The sequence below is a fragment of the Pipistrellus hanaki genome (assembly GCF_964339955.1).
Source record: "Pipistrellus hanaki genome assembly, chromosome: 9".
Classification (NCBI taxonomy): Eukaryota; Metazoa; Chordata; class Mammalia; order Chiroptera; family Vespertilionidae; genus Pipistrellus; species Pipistrellus hanaki.
In genome coordinates, this window is record NC_140511.1 from 71,926,864 (window position 1) to 71,948,504 (window position 21,641).

At 38.4% G+C, this 21,641-nt stretch overlaps 1 pseudogene across 1 annotated transcript; it reads right to left on the minus strand.

Moving 5' to 3' along the window:
* Positions 1-9,048: 9,048 nt before the first annotated feature.
* Positions 9,049-9,827, minus strand: LOC311628480 (MARCKS-related protein-like; annotated as a pseudogene). Its single transcript has 2 exons — positions 9,768-9,827; positions 9,049-9,601 (listed from the first exon to the last, which is right to left on the minus strand). The product of its transcript is annotated as an MARCKS-related protein-like (transcript).
* Positions 9,828-21,641: the final 11,814 nt, after the last annotated feature.

Here is a 21,641-nt window from a genome sequence, read left to right on the forward strand (position 1 = left end):
AAGTTAATTTCATATATATATATATATATATATATATATATATATATATTACATATTTATGCTATATATTACATATATTACATATTTCTTCTCCAAATATTAAATGTTTCTGCTACTGCATCTACTGCTAATCTAAAACTATTATGACTGAATTAGCACTATTATTACTTTTTATCCCCATTGTTATTGCTATTATGTGCTATCTTCTGATCATTTTATAGTGAGTAATTATTATTTTATCTGTAAAACAATTTAAAAAAAAACTTTAATTTTATGTTTTACTGATGAGAATATTGAGACTTAGAGTGCTGACCAAAGATACTCAACTAGCAAATGCTAGGGTGGGGATTAAAGTTCATATTATTCAGATTGCTAAACTTAAATTTCCTTAAATATTATTCTATACTGTTTGCATTATCTGAATATGCTCATCATATTCTACATAGACTTATACTCATTTAGAAACAAAAGTATCACTTCTCACTACTAACTTTATTCCTCCTGGGGATAGACAAATTGTTTCCTTCTTTAACTTCTGTGATTTGAGCTGTTCCAGTCCAAGACTGATGTTATGAAATCTCAGGTTTAAAAAAAAAAATGCCTTTATTTCATTTCTCCAATAACGTTCTCCAGAAAGCAACTCAATATGTACTTGACCTTTTCAAGGTTCTGCAGGGGGATTGGATGGCTGCCTCCCTGATCACCTTTTACAACCTCTGCTTCATGAGAGAAATCAGGGTGGATTGGGGAGCCAATCAAATGTGGAATATTGAAAAGGTTACAACCGTGCTCATACTACAAGCTGCCCACGCCCGCAATGGCTATTAACATCCGGGCGCCTGATTCCAATGACAGCATTTGTAATAAGATCAGAAGAGGCCGAGATGTGAATGCTACCCTTTTGACAATGATCAGATGAGAAATGGTTGAATATGGATGCACCCCCTCCCCACCACTGTTACTGCACTGCCTGTTTATAAGCCTGACAATCAACTTCAGTGTCACAAATGGGGGTCATGTTGACATGAATCGGGACAAGAGGTGCATCTTCCTGCACATTGTTTTGGGCTACTTTGCTATTGTGATTGCCTTTTTCTGAGCTTTCTCTCCCTTGTCCTATTTCTTCTACGTGGCATTTAAAAATGAAATTGGCTTTTGAAATAGTGTCTCCTTTATTTTTCATTAGGACACAGACTCCCTGAAAGAGTCAACCAGAAATGCCATGAAGTGGTTGGTAGAAGAGTATCTTAAAGTTTTATTAAATACATCATCAACTTTACTACTGGAAGCAATATCTGGTATTAAATTCAAATGGCAGGGCTAGTGCCTGAACTGCTACATGAGGACTAACTTTATTACTGGTAAATTCGCTGTATTTATTTCTTTTGGGCAAAGCCTATGCTAGAGCTATTTTTTTTTTAAATATATTATATGTTTTCTAATATACTTTGTGAAAGAAATTTTCTATTTGTTTATTTTCACTTTTTGGAACCTTTTTGTATTTCCAAATAATTTGGAAAATGCCACAGACATTATTCTCATGAATAATTTGAATTGTATTGCCATTGTTATGTCCTTGTTAAATGGAACTGGGAAGACATATATTTTTGACATAATTAAAACCTGAACAAAATACATTAGGGCTAGCTACATATTCCAGTTGATGCTGATAATGAGATGCCTGATTAAAAGGTAAAGGACCACGTATTTCACAACATTCGGGAAAGCAGCAGGCTTTGGAAATAAGCAACTGTGCACAGGGCTGTTGTATTTTTCTCCATAGAACAAAACAATTTACTCCATCCCTAGGAAAGAAAATATTTTTGTCTAATTAAATTCTTGATGCAATAAATCTTGCATCTGTCATCTATTCATGGTGGCTTGTAAAAAAATCTAGAAAGGTATTTTCTTTTCTCATAGCTTTAATTAAAGGTCAGTTCAGAATTTCACAGGCAATTTGTTCTGATGTTTTCTAATCTTGGTGGACATGTGACTGTCCCACTGCTGTGCCAGTCAGCCTGCTGTTTGGGGCTTGGATCTGCCCAGTTGGCCTCTCCTCCACAAAGCTGGGGATTTCCTTTTCAACTCAGGGCATCCCAGTGTGTGAAAGGCACACAGGACTCTCCAAGGCAGAGCAAGAATTGAGCCACCTGCCTGTTAGAGCTGCTTTCATAAAACAAGAAGAAAAAATAACCGACCATTACATAAAAATATTTCACTTCCAGTACTAATAAGGGAAGAAAAAAGTTTTCTGCTTGTCTCTGTTCATACCAACAATTCTGGTTAATTCACCAAACTCAGTCATGGAGCTGAATTCCTCTTCCAGTGGGGTCATTTTCTTCCCTAAAATACAAGCCCCATTCTACTAGAGCATTTTCTATTTAATGCTGTCCTAGAAGTTTATTCTACAATGTTCAGTGAGGGCCTACTGAATCATACACATGCATACCACCTCGCTTGGGCAGCTTGAAAAAGCTTCGTAAGCTCCTACACCCAGCCCTGTAACACAAAATGCATCCCATAGAAAGAAAACTCTGGATAATGTACGGAATGCCCAAGAGTTCAGAATCACTTGCCTAGGAGTAATGTCAATCATTCTCCTACTCACCCATTTGGCTACTTTAGTTTTCATCCCCTGAGGCAAACCTTTGTTTTCTCAACTTGACCTGCCTTTACCATAAATGTACCCATGCTGATTGCTTGTAAGGGGCTAAAAATAGATCAAACTTGGTGAAAAATAAAAGGAGAATGGGGTTATTGTCTTCTCTGTTGAGCTTTGAAATATTAATAGAAATTCTTTCTGTCTCCATTCTAACCATTTTTCCCTATTTTCATTTTATTCTCTAGTAAAATCCTCCCATATTAGAAAAAACATGGCTATGAGTTGCTAAAAAATCATGTCTTTCAAACATAGTAAAATCAGGAGAAAGAGTGTCTTTTAGAAATTGTTATGACCAAAGTAATAAATTGTTACACTTACTTAGCATGTGTCACAGACCCACCCCAGAACTTACTATTGTGGTCATTATGAATGATGTCACTAAGTTCTCAGTTTGTATTATGGATCCTATCCAGAGAGATGTGTGTATAATACTAGACCTAGCCTTTCCACATGGATTAAACTATGAATGGTGTGGTGGGCTGAATAAAGCCCTCTCCCTATAGAGATCTCCATGTTCTAATCTCTGTTACTGTATTACCTTCTAATTTCCATATTACCTTACAAGGGAAGGGGAACTTTGTATATGTGGTAAAGTTCAATATCTTATAATGGAGAGCTTGCCCTAGATCATCTGAAAGGGCCCAATGTAACCAAAGATATGAATAAAATGGAATGAAGTGGGTCAGATTCATAGAACATCTTCATATATAAAAGCTTAGCAACCAAATGGCGGAATGACCAGGACAACTCGTCGACCAGTCACTATGATGTGCACTGACCATCCGGGAGCAGACACTAAATGCAGGAGCTGCCCCCTGGTGGTCAGTGCACTCCCACAGTGGGAGTGGCTGACTGGGATGAATGGCACTCCCACAGCAGGCGGATCCTCACCAGTGCACGAATCCATGCACCAGGCCTCTAATATGATAATGAAAGTAGTAGTCAGAGATGCCAGTGCCGGAAGGGGTCTACAAGCCAAGAGAGGTAGGTTGCTTCTAGAAGCTTAAAAGATAAGGAACCAATTCTCCCCTGGAGCCTTCAGAAGGAACTCAGCCCAAACAAGATTTATTTTTTGTACATCAAGACTTATTTTGAATTCCTATCCTTCAGAAGTATAAGATAACATTTGTTTTAAGCCATTAAATGTGTTGTAATTTGCAATAAAAACCAAATATAGATTGTTGTTCTAAAAGATGTTGGATAGAAATAAACATATGTTCATGAAATTTGGGAAATACCTGTTATGTTTTCCCTGTCTGAAAAATGATTCTGACTTTAAGTTGTTTGTAATATTAGATAAATCATAAACCCTTTAAGATTTGACATTTTATGCCGGTTATTTGCATCCCAACTTGGCCCACAGTCATAAATATATAAATGCTCATTAAATATATAACATATTAATTTGGCATTAGGTAATCACATATACAATAAAAATGACAGTAACACTTCTTGACTTTATTTTCAGCATTATAGCAGTACTTACCTTATGGCATAAGTATTCAAATACTTTGAACAAAAATATCCATTTATCATCACTACCTGCTCAGCACAAAGCTAAGAGTATTCATGAGTATTTAATAAAATTTTTAAAAATATGCACACATGTTACTTTTCTCAAGAAACGTATAGTCTAGCTAGATAATTCAAACTTGCCCATAGTTAACTATCAAAAAAATATGACAGAAGCTTTAATTATAAAACATATCCCCTGATTCAGAATATGATATGATAGCAGTTCATAGAAAGAACAGAAAATTGTGAATTACCGAATTTTGTTTTTCTATGGGAGGTAGTATGACAAAGGGTTCTGGGTAAGAGCTGAGTGATTCAAGAGGTTTGCAGGGAGGTAAAAACACAGGTTGGATCTGAGGAAATATGATATCAAAACACCATAACTTAACAATCTTTTTAAAAATGTCTTTCTCTGTGTTTACTGAGACATTGTGATTGTTTACACATTAGACCTACCACATTTGGGATGTGCCATTGTTGTGTTGGCTGAAGTCCTATCATCGATATAGGTAAATATCATTGCAACCAACTTCAAAAACATTCCCTAGCTACTCTACTCTTGGAGAGGCATTTATTATCTTTTGATTTAGGGTCACTGACTCTAAGCCATTTTCTGATAGACTTCCAAGAGGGAACCAGAAACTCTATTTGCTCTAAAAGAAGATGAGTAGGTCATAATTATATTTATCAAATTGTGATTTACTGGACCAAAAGAAATTGATGTTGATAATGCTCCAAGTTAATTTTGTTTGCCTAATGTATTGAGAGCTGCTCATTCATATGCATGTCAGAGATTGTTATCCATTTGAATAGAAAAGTACTTAATTTTCACATACAAAAGTACTTGTCTTATGATCAAACATTATTTGATATTCCATATAATATTTAAGTTACTTGGAATTTTCAACAGATATTTATCAGAATAATTATGAAGTTCATTGCTACGCAAATGAAAGAAGAGGAGACTGATACAACCTATAACTGATATGAATTTCCATTCATTATGATTTCCACTAATTATAAATAATGCAGATTTGGTTTGGCAAATTTGGAATATTAATTTATGTATTTTTTCCTTGTATTTCCCTTCCATCTTTGAGTAGCTGGCTATCTACTTACTATCTTGTTTCAAAGAAGACTTGTGATTGGTAGGGGAAGTGACATTAAATACAAAACATATTCCCCACTGGATGTAGTTTCCAAAAGCCAAGTCTTTTAGGGAGAGCATGTTGCCATGTGTTGAGGTGTTTAAGGATAAACAGAAACATGTAGTGGAGCAGAGGGTAGAACAATCAATATTCCACAACAATGCTCTTCAGAGGGGGCTAAACCTTAGCCTGGAGGACTGTGTGATGAACTTAAGACCAACTCTTGGGCACTGAGATTCCCAACTTCACTCTGCCCCAAGAGTGACACAGAAGCTGTAGGTCCAGTGGACCTTAAGACCAATGTGAATATGGGCAATAAAGAGGCTTCTCCAAGACTTCATTCAACACTACCTCTTTCCTTTCAGGGTGTTGGAGCTCCAAGAATACCTGAGCTTAAATTCTCCATAAGTCCAGGAGTGTGAGAACTCAGAGTCCAAATTAGATTAAATGATAACCGATTTAAAATAGAAATATTGTAGTGAACTGTACCTCAAAGTACCACACGTGGACTGCTTCCATGAGTGGTCACCATGCACCCTCACAATGAAGAGTTTTAGCATCTTCAAGGTTTCCTTCTGGAAATGCCTGAGGACACTGAAGTTTGTCACTCTACCTGGGAAAACTAAAACAGCATCAGTGTCTACCTGCCACCTGGAGAGTTCATTTCTAACATTCTATTTAGAGAAATCAAAAAAAAGTAGTCTTATTCAACAACATAGGTGATAGTAGCCTTGAAGATTTAAGCATTTTTCAAGGGCAAACAATGAACCCTGAAATTAAAAGTGTAGATTGAAAGTGGGAGAAAAAGCCAATTAGGGAAAAATGAGTGTGAGGCAATTATAACCATTTCCTGAGAATTTATATGAGGCAGGGGCTGAGCAGATTATGCCAGCAAAAAAATCTCCACGGTTCTTCCCTCTCTGTCACAAGGATGCTCTTCTTCCCCTGTGATTGGCATGTCTTGCTGTAGCACTTTCTTCATGCTTTTACACAAATGTCACCTTCTTAGCGACGCCTTCCCTTGCTACTTTATCTAAAATTGCAATCCCCTGATGCTTCCTATTTTCCTTCGGTAATTATTTTTCTCCTTAGCACTTATCACTGCCTAACATGCTCTATGTTTCGTCTATCTTGTTTACTGAAAGTTTTATGCTTCTGGAGGCAGTGATTTTGACTCTTTTGTGCATACCTGTATCCCTAACCCTAGAGCCATGTCTGACATGATATAAAAGCTACATAAGTATCTGCTGGGAAAATGGATTAATATTTGGGTGACTCACTGAAGGAATAGCAGCTATTTATCTTCATTTTTACAGATGAGGGAATCAAGGCTAATACAGATTCAGTAATTTACCAAAGGTCGCACCGTGAACTGAAACTTAAATATATGTTTATCTAACGCCGATGCCTCTCCTCCCTTCACTATGACATTACTTCATTTATTTTAAAATAAAGTCATTTCAGCATGCACTTTTGCCTCAAGCCAGAGACTAAAGAAGTAGGAGATAAATGGATGATTAAAACATTAATTTTTATATCCAGCTTACACTTTAGTGAAAACAAGATAATGAAGAGGAAATTTCAATAAAGACACAAGCATACCCTAGCAGGATAAATTCTTATGGAACAATGGTTAAAGAACTAAAGTTAGACCTAGAGGTTATGGAAAGCTCCTTAGCATGTGTGATGTTGAAGCTGAGATCTGAAGAACGAATGAGGGGTCAGGGGAGTTAAAGAGAAAATTACGAAGATAAAGCTCAGCAAGATCAGGTGATGAGAGAGGGTAGCTAGTTCACAGATTAGCCCATGACCATGAACATATGAGTAGTTTAGTGGAGCTAAAAGAACTTGGTTTGGAGTGATATAAAAAGAAAAATGTTCAGTAATTGACTATGAGATAAGCAGAGGCCAGACTGTGAACATTTTTGCTAGAAAGCACCATTTACCAGGACAGACAAAGATTTTTAAAAAGCAGATGGTAGCTCCTTTAGTGTATTGCTTTTTTGAGTAAGTATTCAAGCTGCCCACATATTGAAAAGAGAAAGTTGAATCCCAAGTATGTTTATCCTCCTCGCCCATCATGCCTAATTATCCACCTTGGAGCTTTTGTCAGTCATTCCATTTCAAAGAATGGACTCTTTGGCAAGACCTGGAGTAGAGGAATCTACTTTCTATTCCAGTTAACAAGTTGTGGATGTGTATTAGTGATATATTGCTTCACAACAAAACCACCACAAACTTAGCACCTTAAAACAACACATATGTCTTATCCCAAAGGGATTAAAAGTCCAGAAATTATTTACCTGAGTCCTCATCTTAGGGTCTCCTAATGTAATCAAGCTGTGGATCTTGGCGTTGGTTTCACCGGATCCTCTCCTGGGGAAGATTCTGCTAAGGATTCCATTGTTGACAGAATTCAGATTCATCCTTGCAAATTGCTAGGTAGCGGGCTCCCATTTCTCCCTCACTGGAAGTTTAAAGCAGCCCCGAGCCCCTGACCATCTGGCCTTCTTCATAGGGTAGCCCACAACACGGAAGCTTGCTTTTTCAGAGCTAGCAAGGGAGATAAATTTCTTTGCAGGATGAGCATTACAATTATACGTAGTGAAATCACCTGTATCCCACGGTGCTATTGCTTTAAATTGGTCATAGTGCTGGCACACGCTCAACAGGACAGAAATACACAGGCCTGAATACCAAGAGATGGGAGTCCTGGGGACCACCAAAGGGTCTGTCTGCCTCGTGAGGTTGTTCTGTGAAAATTCAGAGAGGTGATTTGCTAATGACTCCCTTTCTGATGAAGTGTGCTCCATCTGGCTTAGTTCCGTCTGCCTTGGTCATCTCCATTTCTCTCAGCTCGGGCTTTTATAACAAGTCAGCATTGACTGGATGGCTTACCAGCCTGTATTTCTCATGGGTCTGGAAGTGGAGAAGTCTAAGATCTAGGCGCTGGCAGATAGTAGGCCCTCTTCCTGGTTTACAGAGTCATCACCTTTTTTTAAGAGACAACATTTATTCCTTTTCCAAATGTGAAGGGAAAACCTGGTGGAAGAGAATGGTTTTAAAAGTTAGACCCCCCCAAAAAATACAAATCTGGGATTTGACCATTAAAATCTTATTTACAATGGGTGGGAGGGAGAAAAGTTGTTTCACATTACAGACCTGCCCAACCCCCCCCCCCCCCCCCAAAGCCTAATGCTTACTAAGTCAAAAAAGAGACACTTTGTTTCACAAGCTGGAGGCCTGAACTTGAATAAGACATTTATAAAAACCTAGGAATGGGCAGTGCCCTCCCCTAGCCCGGGTGCTGCCAGGCATAGCACAAGAGACTAAAAACTGAGGGAAGGCTGGACATTCAGGGTTGGGAGTGTAGGACCCCACATCTGGCTCAGGAATTTGGGAGGAAACAAAACATACTTGGAAAAGAACTTGGGGAGAAAACCAGCAATTGCCTGCTGGTGGGGTGGGGACCGGAAAGAGGCAGGAACAGGGGCAGGAGCATGTCACATCACTCACCTAACTTGGAGAACTGCAGGGGGCCATCTTCAACTGGCTGGAAGAGGAAGACCAGGAGGGAATTCTTAAGGGAGGACCCCCAGGAGGGAGAGGAGGAAAGGAAGGCGGCGGGGAGGGGGCAGCAGCCCCTTCCTTTCTGGGCACAGGAAGGCAGCCAGGGCACCAGCCCCAGGCAGTGACCTCACAAGAATAGCATTGTTTTTGCAGCTACTCATGCTGCTGGCTGGCAGGTGTAGGGCCGTTCTCTGGCCGCAATGGAGTGGACAGCTCTGCAGCCTGAGGCCCTGCCTTCTCTTCTGTGTCTCCTCCCTTGGAAGCAGTGCTGGCCTCTGCCCCTTGGTTTGGGGCACCTGGCTCTCAGGGGAGCAACAGCCTTCCCTCCCTGGGCAGTGCCTTCCTTGCTCAAGCACCCTCTCCCCTTGTTCCTGCTCTTCCTCTGTAGGCGAGGAGGCAGACAATTTACCCCACCCACCCTCCTTCCGATTCATCTCAAAGGACGGCCACTCAATTGAAAAGGCTTCTTGAAAGAATGTCTTTTTCTTGGCGGTTTCCTTGGGGGTATATCCCCCTGGGCCTCAGCTCCCTAGCTGGAGTGTCCAGGCTGCCTCCTCTGTTCCATTCACACAGGGGGTGGGGGACTCCCCTTCACTATTGGGGGTGGGTCTCCATTGCTTCTCACATGGCCATAAGTTCTCCTGTCCCATTGGCCATAAGTGCCTGCTGCTTCCTCACAGCGCCCCAGGGAGCCTTGGAGTTCTGACTGCCCATGATGGGGCAGGGGTTTGCTGAGGGGCACCCTGAACCGCCCCAGGCCCGCACCGCAGAGGATAACTCAGTGGGGTCAGCCTGGTTGTACCTGAGGGGAAGGGTATGGGGTGGGAGGAAACCTAAATGCACCCCAGCTCTGCCCTACCTGATAGCTGTACCCAATGCCGCCCTGTCCGTGACATGATGCAGATGGTCATCTTCTCATTGGGTCCTCCCATGCTGGAGAAAATAGAGAAGAAGCAAGCTCTCTGCTGTCTCTACTCTAAAGGCCACTAATCGCACTCATCAGGGCTCCACCCTCAACACCTAATTACCTCCCAGTGGCACACCTGCTAGGACAGGCGCATCTTGTTTTATTTGGCTTCCCTTTATTGCAATCCTGTTTTGTATCTTTTACACATTGAAGGCGAGACTCTCCACCAGTAAAAAGACTGTGACTTGCTTTATTGCTATACTCACTTTCATGCTGTTATCTAGACTCAAATATCTCCAATATATATTATATCATCACATGGCGGGGGGCGAGCAGGGTTTCAACAGACCAATTTGGAGGGGGGCATGCAGTCCATAACATTATCATACAGTCTAGTTGCTGCTTCGGAAATTCAGTAGTAGATCTCTGGGGAAAATGTCTCCACAATCCCTTTGCCTATATAGAGCTGAGCCTCATATGTTTGAACAATCTCAAGAGATTAGGTTAGTCCCATTTCACAATTGATTAAACTCACCCATGCTCAGGGGAATGCTGTCACTGCAACATCTGTTAATAAATCAGAATAGCCCTTACGATTTATGGCTCCTCCATTTGAAGCTCCTCTCCTTTGATAATCGTAATTTCTCGAGGCAAGAAAGAGCGTGGCAGATCTGGGATCAACGGTTCTGTGTAGCTATAGTTTTTTAAAAATGTCAGGAAGAGGAGGTCAGAAGGGAGGGCAACACCCAGGTTTCCCCAATTGATGTAAAACCTTTAATCCGGGAAGACCTCATAGGAAATTGTTTGCAAAATGACATCCAAGCAGTTATAACCGCCAAAAGGTTTTTTTTTTTTTTCCCTTCTTTTTTCTTGACATCAATTTCTGAAAACATCACCTGTGAAAAGTTCAACATTTAGCATTTCCTATTGTTTTCATTCTTTTTCTATGACTGTAGATCCAGTTTATGTGAAAAGTGTCATTTGGGAAAGAGAACAAATACTAAGGACCCCCAGATGAGATGAAGGGACAGGAGGGACATAAGGGGCAAGAGAGGGGCCATTGGAGTCAGAAGACCTTGGCACTGCTTTGGGCAAACTGAGCTTCCCGGAAAGGCTATTGCCCTCTCTGGGCCACAGCTTCTGACGTGTTTCATGAAATAGATGTTCCTACCTAGGCCTCTGATAGTTTATGAGGGAAAATAAGACAGTATTTAAAAGTCAAAGAAGCCTTTTTACTACATTCCCTACATTCGTGGTCGGCAAACTGCGGCTCGCAAGCCACATGCGGTTCTTTGGCCCCTTGAGTGTGGCTCTTCCACAAAATACCACCGCCTGGGCGAGTCAACTTTAAAGAAGTGGCTTTAGAAGAAGTTTAAGTTTAAAAATATTGGCTCTCACAAGGAATTTCAATCGTTGTACCGTTGATATTTGGCTCTGTTGACTAATGAGTTTGCCGACCACTGCCTTAATGTAATTTTTTATTATTGTCTTAGAGGGGAAAAAAAAGAGAATAAATTAAAAAGAGAAACAAAGAAAGCATAAATGTTTCCAAAATTGAATCCGATTATAAGGCTCGGCATTCTGTGGTCATATCTGCAACTTGTCATAGGAATACATTTGGAAAGTAAATAGCTCTGAGTCAGCCAATCTGAAACTACTGGTCTTGTCCATAAGAACTACCTGGGAGTTTTCTCCAAAGAAAGGTTACCACAGTCTCCTCCAGGTGTTCTCAGTCAGGGGTTATATGTAGGCTTTGGTGAGCTGCCTGTTTAGCTAGCGCAGTCTGATGCAGCTTTCTCCCAGACCTCATTTGGCATTGGCCTTATCTAAAAGGTACAAGAATTCCAATCATTACCTCCTGCTTTCATCTCCAGACAGCCTGTATTCCGAGGGGCCCTTACACAGACTGTTACATCTGCCCTGAACACTCACCCATCTCCTTTTCCCCTGGCTCACTTAGGTCAGCTTTCGGGTTTCACGTTAATGTCACTTTCTCCAGTGAAGTCCTCTCTGCAACTACAGACTGGCTTAATTAGGTCATTGCTATGCATTTTATAACACTATGAACTTCTCTTTCATAGCAATTACCATAATTACAGTTCATTAATACCTGTATAATTATTTATATACAGTCTCTTCTCCTCTCCAGGGTACAGGATTCCTGAGACTAGAGACTGTGCTTATTTTATTCTTAGAGCCTGGAAAATGGCTTGAACATAGTAGGTGCTGTAAGAAGGGAAGGGAAAGAGAGAAGGGGAGGGGAAAGGAAGGGAAGGAAAAGAGAAAGGAAAGGAGGTGATAGTATAACCAGCCAACAAATCCTCTCTTCTTTAGGAGTTTATATGGAAGCAGCCCAGGGAAGAACAATAGGGCAAAATTAATTAAATTAGACACCTGGGATCAAGCCCATACACATATACTACAGGACAATCTTTTTTTTCTTCTTTTTTGATGATTCAATTCTGTATTTTTTATATTATCATAAATTGGCTCTTTAGTTGTAACGTCTATAATCTTATTTGAGTTTTTTAAATGGGTATATAAATAGAATAATAAATCACTTATTTATTAAACATTAATATTACCTAGGGTTAAGCATTTTGGGCACACCTATGTTTTTCTTTTCTACACAAATCACTAATTTAGAAAATAAAATGTGTACAGTATTTTGCCGGGACCGGTTTTGCTCAGTGGATAGAGCGTCAGCCTGCGGACTGAAAGGTCCCGGGTTTGATTCCGGTCAAGGGCATGTAACTTGGTTGCGGGCAAATCCCCAGTGGGGGTTGTGCAGGAGGCAGCTGGTCAGTGTTTCTCTCTCATCGACATTTCTAACTCTCTGTCCATCTCAATTCCTCTCTGTGTAAAATCAATAAAATATATTTTTTAAAAATGTGTACAGTATTTTAAAAATAAGTTAGGTGTCCTTTATAAAACACAAGGTTATTTTTAAGTACATCATCTCATTTGTTTCACAGGTATTTCAGTAGAAGGCTGTAAACATTGTATCAAGATTGCTAATCAAAGACTTTTTTTCTTCATAAATATTTTAAGATGCAATGAATAAAAGAATATCAATGCCATACATGAGCGACTGGTTGTTTGCTTGTTCAGTTGTTCTGCCATTCTGTCTATTTGCATATTAGGGATATATATATATATATATATATATATATATATATATATATATATATTTGCATATTAGGGATATTATTATATTATATTATATTATATTATATTATATTATATTATATTATTTCAGGGCTATAGAAAAGTATAGGTAATAAAACAAACATACACACACCTACCACTCAGCCACTCAGCACAGGACAATCTTTGATTGCAGAGTTTGAAAACAACTTCACTGCCCTCTAAAAGGCTGGCTAAAACCATTTTTACAAACTGAATAGATTCTATCACAATTATTTCATGTAGTTACTTAAGCTTTTTTATATATGGAGTTCTTTAACTTGTTTTAATTTTGAAAATAATAAATTATTATTATTATTAATATTATTATTATTATTTAGAGTCACATCACAAACCTCCAAAGAAGTTTATGTGGAACATAATCTCTTTGGAAACTTTTACATCACAAATTGGAATAGCAAACAAGCCCCATTAAAAAATGGAGAAAATCTTCAGCATTGATCCAAGTAAAATTCTTTCCAGTGGCTAGGCATTTGCATCTATGTACCTGAGCAGATCAGAACCAATAGTTGGTAAGTTATCAGAAGGACTAGTTGAAACCAAAATCATAAAATTTATAAGTATATGTACCTTAAATATTTTTTCAGACTAAAACCTACAAAATCTATGCCTAGTATACAATCTGCTTGTGTTGAGTCAAGGCATCTTCCTCGAATGAACCTGCTAGGGGACATCTGTATAATCTTTCTTACTGAAAAAACCTGCAATATATATCTTTTACAGTTTCAGGTATGGGTCTTTTAGAGTGAAGATAAATTTTAAAACACTTGTAAAAAAAATCCCAGTAAAAATGTTTGTAGACTTCATGACTTTGTTTTCTCAATTTTTATACTTACCTCTTCCGCACGTGTCCTGATAGAAATTTTGTTTTAGTGGCTCCCCTTCATGAAGTCAAAATATTTTAATTTACGTTGCCATAAAAACCAAAGCTCTTTTTCTTTCCGAATTCATATTTAATCAGAGTAAGTACTGTATTGATTATAGTAGTGAGTGCAACACACGTGGAAACAGACCCAGGGATTCTTAGTAAGCCTACCACCCAATTAGTGAGCCCCAGACTGATTTGAAGGGAGTCTTCTAGGCACTGACTCCATTGGGAAGGAGAATGTTCATTGTTCTGCTGAGTTAAATAGAAGTTAGCTAAGAAAGTCTCAATCTTGTGTAATTTATTCCTGCAGTGGTAGCTGGAATGTTAATGAGAATGTATGTGCAAGTTCTCTCATATTATTATTTTTAGGGCGATAAACATTGATTTGTTGTTCCACTTATTTATACATCATCAGTTTATATTTATATGTGTCCTGATAAGGGATGGAACCCACAATCTTGGCATATGGGATGACACTGTAATCAACCAAGTTACCCAGCCAGAGCCAAACCACATTGCTTTTAATTAAAAAGCCACAGAGTCTTCTCTTCTAGTATGTTCCATCAAAAGCTTTTCTTAAAAAATAAAAATCAAGTAATTTAACACTTAGCAATTAAAAGTGATAGTATTAACACAAGTAAAGAGACAGGGCCAGTGGGTTTTGAATTAGACATGAATTTAGTCAATCTTCCCCTGACTAAGAAACAATATTGATATTGATCATCTCTTAAGCTTCTGATGGAGAGATGATATTTATACTCAATACCAAAATTTTTACATATATTAGGTTAAAATGTGTTACTCTGAAATTAGTATGTAAAAATAGTTTAAAAATTAAATTTTTCTCCCCCCCCCCCAAAAAAGCACACACAACTATTATCAGTTATTTAAAAATTAGATTATATGACATATTAGTTTCCTAGGGCTACTATAACAAGTTACCGCAAATTAGGTAACTTACAACAACAACAATTTATTCTCCAAAAGGTGTGAGTGTCAGAAATCCAAAATGAAGGTGTTAGCAGGTTTAGTTCCCCCTGGAAGCTCTGAAGGAGAAATGGTTTCCTGCCCTCTCCTAGCCTCTGCTGACTGCCAGCAATTCTTGGCTCAGAGGCAATAGAGACTATTGCCATTCGTGTCTCTGTCTTAATTCTCATTTTTTCCCCTCAGAAGAGTACTCATTATTCTATTAGAGCTAACCAGGATGTTATATCAAGATCCTTTACCAAATTCATCTATAAAGTCCCTATTTTCAAATAAGGTAACATTCACAGGGAATGGGGATTAGCCTTTGGATGTATATCATTTTGGGGGAACACCATTCAACCCATTCCATATGTATATGCTGTAGCTTCTTCAGGACCCTTACTGCTGTAAAGAATTGAGCCTATGAAAAGATAACCTGATCTGATTATTCTAGGAGACTATTTTCAGAGAATTCTAAAAGTTTTCTCTTAGTGGAAGAGATTTTGACCTTGATGTATGAACATCTGCTCACATCTCATAAAATAATTTGTACTCTTACAAATGGAAAATGATCATGAACTCAGCCAGGTGGCTTTTCTTGTGGGAAAAGATTCAGAACTTCTTAAATTTCCAGTTAAGACCCCAGTGATTTGAAAGCTATCACAGTCTGTCATTAGATTGACACATTGTCTTACAACAACACTGTGTATGTGTGTCAGTTATTGGTTTAAGGTCGTTCATTCTTATATGTGTTCTTTCCATTGTGTTTCCAGGTTATCAATCTTCTGGAGTTAAAAGCCATTTATTCCTATCATAGCACAACTCAATTTCTCTTGACTTCATAGTTACATCTACAACTCTCTGACCTGTATCTCAGTAAATGAATTCATCAATGCCTCCCCAATACCTTTTTATTCTCTGTGTATTTCAATGATATTAAAAAAGAAAGCTTTAATGGACATTTATTCTTAACTCTTCTTCTGTGAATTTGTGATTTACACAAATGAGAAGCACAGAGTTGATATTTGAATAAACAAGTGATTAAATGAAAGGAATGAATGAACACCATTCAATAAAATAAAATCTAATGTAGCAAGTATTTCCTATGTGCCTAACATATATGATATTTGTGGGGAAAGTAATAAAATTTAGTTTCTGCAAAAAATAAAATAAGAGTCAAGACTACTAAGGTTTAATATTAACTCATGATTATCAGTGTGACCTTGAGTAAATCACTTTAACTTGCTGAATCACTAGTTTTCTTAATTTCAAAACAATGGGTTTATACTAGGTCATTTCTAGAGTCGTTTTTAATGTTGGCAGTTTATGGTCAGATATTAATGAATATGATAAAAGAGAATACATAGAAACATTCATCTGAGACTTCTGAAATGAATATTTTTGGTTATAACTTTCATAATATTTTTCTACCCTCGTTGATATTTAAGTTCACCTCAGCTTTGCATATTCCTTCACAACCTTATATTACTAGAGGGCCAAGATTTGCCTTTATTGTCACAAAAGGGTAAATGTTGGCTTCTCTGGAATGCATGTGAAAAATATATGCCAATGGAGAAGAACTGTTTCAGATGCTCGAATGTTCTGCGCTGGGACTATCAGATGCCCTTCATACACATAATACAATGCTCAGTATATCCATGGATAGTTTTGTAGGTTCTCCCATTTAATTGAGTTGTAAACTACATATAAAGTAATTTTTTGTTTGTTTTTAGAATTTGCTGTAATTACTGGTTACACATTTGAATAAATCCAAAATAGCCATTTTATTTTTAGATTTACTTTTATAATAAGCAACTCAGGATTAACTGATTTATGCCATTGGAAGGAACCAAGAATAGAAAGAGAAAACTACAAATATACTGTCCTTCACAACTGAAGCCACAACAACTCTTTCCTTCCAGATCTTCATTAACTATCGGTACCAAGTTATATTTTAGCAGCTAGAAATGCCCTTGGAGAATGCCATTCTTTTATTTACATAATAAACACTTAGCACCAAGTGAATTCAAGTGTTGACAATGGATTCATACAAAAATATGGTTTATTTAGTTTTAGAGAGAGAGGGAGGAATGGAGAGGGAGAGAAGGAAAGAGAAACATTTATGAGTTGCCTCTCACATGCACCCCAACTGGGACTGAATGGACAAACTGGGCATGTGCCCTGACTGGGAAACAATAGAACCAGCCACCTTTCAGTGAATGGGAAGACAATCAACCAACTGAGCCCATTGGCCAGGGCTATTGACATTGAATGTTTTAACAGGACATTTTTGTGCATAATACTCTTCTATATTTTATAAAGTAAACAATATGGCATATCCCTGACCTCTCAGGCTTTATAATATAGTAGCCTAACTAATAGATTAAGTATAGGCAGGAAATAGTCATTAAAATATTATCTACAAAAGAGGAACAAAAAGTTGTTGAGGGTCTTAAAGAAAGAAGATATGAATATTGAGAAGATATTCAGAAAAAAAATAAATGACATGATCTGGGCCTTGAAAAATGAACAGATCTCATCAGATAGATTACAAACTTGATGTGGCTGAAGTATGACAGATGGAATGTGTTTTGAAAAATAAGACTAAAAGACAAATTGGGATGAACAAATAGTGGCCTTGAATACCATGCTAAGCTTGAGAAATTACTACTTGTGGAGCATTTAGCCAGCTAAGTTTATATGGAGGCCAAAAGACAAAGGGTTTATAGAATTGAAAATGAAAAAAAAGGATACATTCAGGAAGAAATACTACAGAAGTAAAATCATCAAGAACTGAAATTTGTAGTTGTACACCTTGTCACGTACATTTGTACGATAATTCCTTTTACTCATCTTACTTCAAAAAATGTTTTTCATCACTAAGTGCTTAATAAGCAGTCATTAAGATTAAAAAGTCAGATGAAAATGATATGCAAATCACAAGTTTTCAGATGCATTTCAGAAATACAGTTTCCCCTGCTATGTAACTAGATACTGTCTGTACCTTTTAGAAGTTAGTCATTTCTTGTCGTTGTTTTTCTGTTGTCTTACAGTCTCTAAAAATGGCTGTATTTCTCAAAGCATCTGTGTCTGAGATATCACAAATTGTGGAGTCTTTATAGCCAGGTTCCTTTTTTTCCATCATAACTTATGGTCTACATCTTGAGTCATCATCTGGGGTATCAATAGCATCACCACAGCTGTATTTCCTTATTTGCTCTTGACAGTGTTCTCAGGATTGATAAATGGCCCCAGTTTGGGGTGGAAAGAAAAGTATTATTTATTTTGAAGCTATATATAAGTTGTGGAAATCATCGCTTTCCACAATGACTGAAATAGGAAGCAAGGGTTATGACCTCAACAAATTTAACACCAATACTTTTTAGATTTCTTACTTATACATTATTTTATTTTTTGGAATTCTTTACTGCTGCTAGTTAGCCTATTTTACCCCTAGGAATTTCTTACTGCTGACCAGGGCCCAGGCCAGGGAGAAGCCTGCAACCAAAGTACTTGCCCTTGACTGAAATGGAACCCGGGACCCTTCTGTCTACAAGTCCATGATCTATCCACTGAGCCAAACCAACTAAGGTGAAATATGTTAATATTAATAAGGCATTAACATTCAAAATGTTTCGCTATCACATTCATGCATGTTATATTTGTTATATAAATTGTGTTTTGGAGCAAATTTCTAAACCATTGGGGAACAGTATGCTTACTGAGCATCTGTATCAGTGAAAGTAAAATAGGAGTTTCATTTTTACTTGTGTGCCACCTTGATACATTAATATAATGTGATTTCATTCCATATGGATATTCAGGGAGATGCTGTAAATATATTTAAAAAATTCTGTTGTGTTAAGTCCATCTGATGAAGTAAATGAATAAAGATTAAGCATTGGTAAATAAATGGCTCTAAGTTGACAAGGTATATAAATTGCTATGCCCAGGTTCAGGAAGAGCAGGGTGGTCCAAGTTTTATGTGTCACAAAATAGTGAGGCCATTACCATGCAAGATCCCTAGGAGAAACACAAGTGCTGCAATTACTTGAGAAATAGTTAGAGGCTCTGCCATCCTAAGTGTAATGTGATAATACTCTCATTAAGTTCTAGTCAATCATCATGAGTCAATCAGAATAATTTTAGAAACGAAAGTAGTTGGTTAAATAATTCAATTCCAAAAGCCCATTGTGGCATAATCCTGCTGCAGCCATCTGTATCGTAAGATAACTCGATTCCCAGGTTTAGTACTGAAACACCACGGCAGCGTCAGTTAATTTGCCAGAATGATTTCCCTGTGGTCACACATTTCTTTAGCCACACCAATGGTTGTGCTTGTGGTAGGCCAGCTACTACGTCATCTGACGCATCTTCTGTTTGCAATTGACAGGGAGGAACAATGGGAAAGAAGCTGGATGATTTAAGCTTTACAGGAAGCAGTGTCTTGTTTTGTTTTTTTTGTTATTTAAATTCTCTTGTGTTTCTGGTCATAGCACATCCCCACATTTCCCCTGAATATTGGTAAATTCCTGTTGCTTCCATTTGATATGGTACTTGGTAACACTGTACAACCCAATCATAGAACTAGGGTTTTCACAGGGATTAGTTACTACCATGCATGCCAAAGGTATCCCTCACACCCTCACCAATTTTTCCCTGACCCAGTTATACAGATATCCACCATCACCATCTTGTGCCATTCCTGCTTTTGAAGAAAGAAAGTTGAAGCAGAAACTGTATGTTGGCTTATACAATGCCCCCAAACAATTCTCCTGTCGTTCAAATATCCTATCTGATAAAGAGGGAATATGCTAATTGACAAGCACATCCTCACAAAAATGGCAGCACCCACAGCCAATAAGGAAGGAATATACTAATTGACTGTCATGCCCTCAAAGATGGTGGTGCCCACAGCCACAAGATAGTGGCACCCAGCACCCTCAGCCCCCCAGCCACCCAGGGCCAGCCTGAGGCACAGGCAAGCTTCGGATGGTAACTGCCCAGGGCCGCTTGAGGCTTGCACTGCTGGCAGTGGCAACAGCAGAGGTGTGATGGGGGCATCACCTTCTCCTGCTTGCCTGGTCACCTCCCGCCCCTGAGGGCTCCCAGACTGTGAGAGGGGGCAGACCAGGCTAAGGGTCCCCCCCTCCAGTGCATGAATTTTTATGCAATAGGCCTCTAGTGTATAATATAAAGCCTAGAAAATGTATCTTGCAGCTAGGAGTGGCTATGTGATATAGTTATGTCTAAAAAACCATACTCAAAGATGCTCCCAGGTCCACCTACACTGCCTCTTTGTTTTTGCCTGGAACCTCAGACACAATGCAGCAGCCCTTTTGAGACCATAAGGGAAAGGAAACCCAAAGTCCCAGAATCAATATCAGCACACATCTGCCTTCAGATTGTTTGCCGTTTGAGGAAAAACGTCCCCATTTTCAAATGAATGTAAATACATCTGGTATTTTTTAATCAAAAGCATTCTTAAATAAAACAAAATTATTCTGGGACAAGTAGACTCTTAAATTTGGTGCTCAACTCTGGCTTTCTAACAAATAACTAGTTATGCTTTTATGAGGTCTGCATAGGGAAAGGGTTTTTTTATATTATAAAGTTTAAGAAACTATGTTTATCTGATACACCCATGTGCCAATAGTAAGGAGATAACTCCTTTCTGAGTGATACCTGCCAGATCAGCAAACAGCTTGTCCTTGACTTTCACCCCTAAAATAGCACATTAATCTAACTAATGAAAGATTCTAAGAGCTTAAAGTACCGACACCATTATACGCATTATCAACTGAACGTGAATACCTTTTCGATGTTATTTTAGGGAGGAGAAAAAAAAAACACCTCTGCTGACATTAACTATGTGTGAGGAACCTATTTCTGTTTGCTCATCTATTTTCGTTTTTGTTGTTATTTATGACATGTCTTAAGCACAAACACAAAATAACTTCTTTCAGTTAAGAAGCATATTGTAATTTCTCTTCTATTCCTCCAATCCTGAATGCTCTCTTTTCTTGCCTTTGTGTCCCCAGAGTTCCCAGCAGTTTCTCATGTATTTCACAATTTCTTCTCTGATTCCATCACAGGATCCCCTGCTGTTGGGATGGTATTTAGAATATCTTCCTTGGCTATCCTTATGATTTGACATGGTTTTATGGAATGACTGTGTTCACTTGCATGACTCTAATTATGTAACATTGGTAATCATCACTAAGTTCTACTCCCCAGGCCAGAGCTATCCCTCGAAATCAATAAATGCATTGGCGAGCTGATCGAATTGCTCTCCCTAAGGAGAAAGGAATATTGGATCATTTTGCTGGTTCCTATGGAGTAAGTAACTCCTGTATCGCACATTTCAAGATACCTACGCTTTAACAACTAGCTTGCTTCCTGAATATTAACAATTGGCTTTTGCAAACTGATATGGATTGGTTCCAGTGCACCAGAGAGCATACTAGGTGTGACATTAGTAGGCCTATTGCACAACAGTCACCACCTGGTTGTTGTGAAACTTCAAAATCAATATGCCCCAAACTAACTCCTGTTATCTCCTTCTCTCCCAGACTTCTCCTCTTAGTGATTAACTCTACCACTCATTTATTTGCTTGAATCAGAATCGTGGGTGCCATCCTTGATTTGTTCCTCACTATCATCCTCCATATCCAATCAGTACCAAACCTGCTATTGCTCCTTCATCTTTAATATTTATCCAAGCATTCCAGGCACAGGAACTAACTGGGTCATCATTGTCTCTCACTTGGATAACTATGATAGTCATCTTATTGGTCT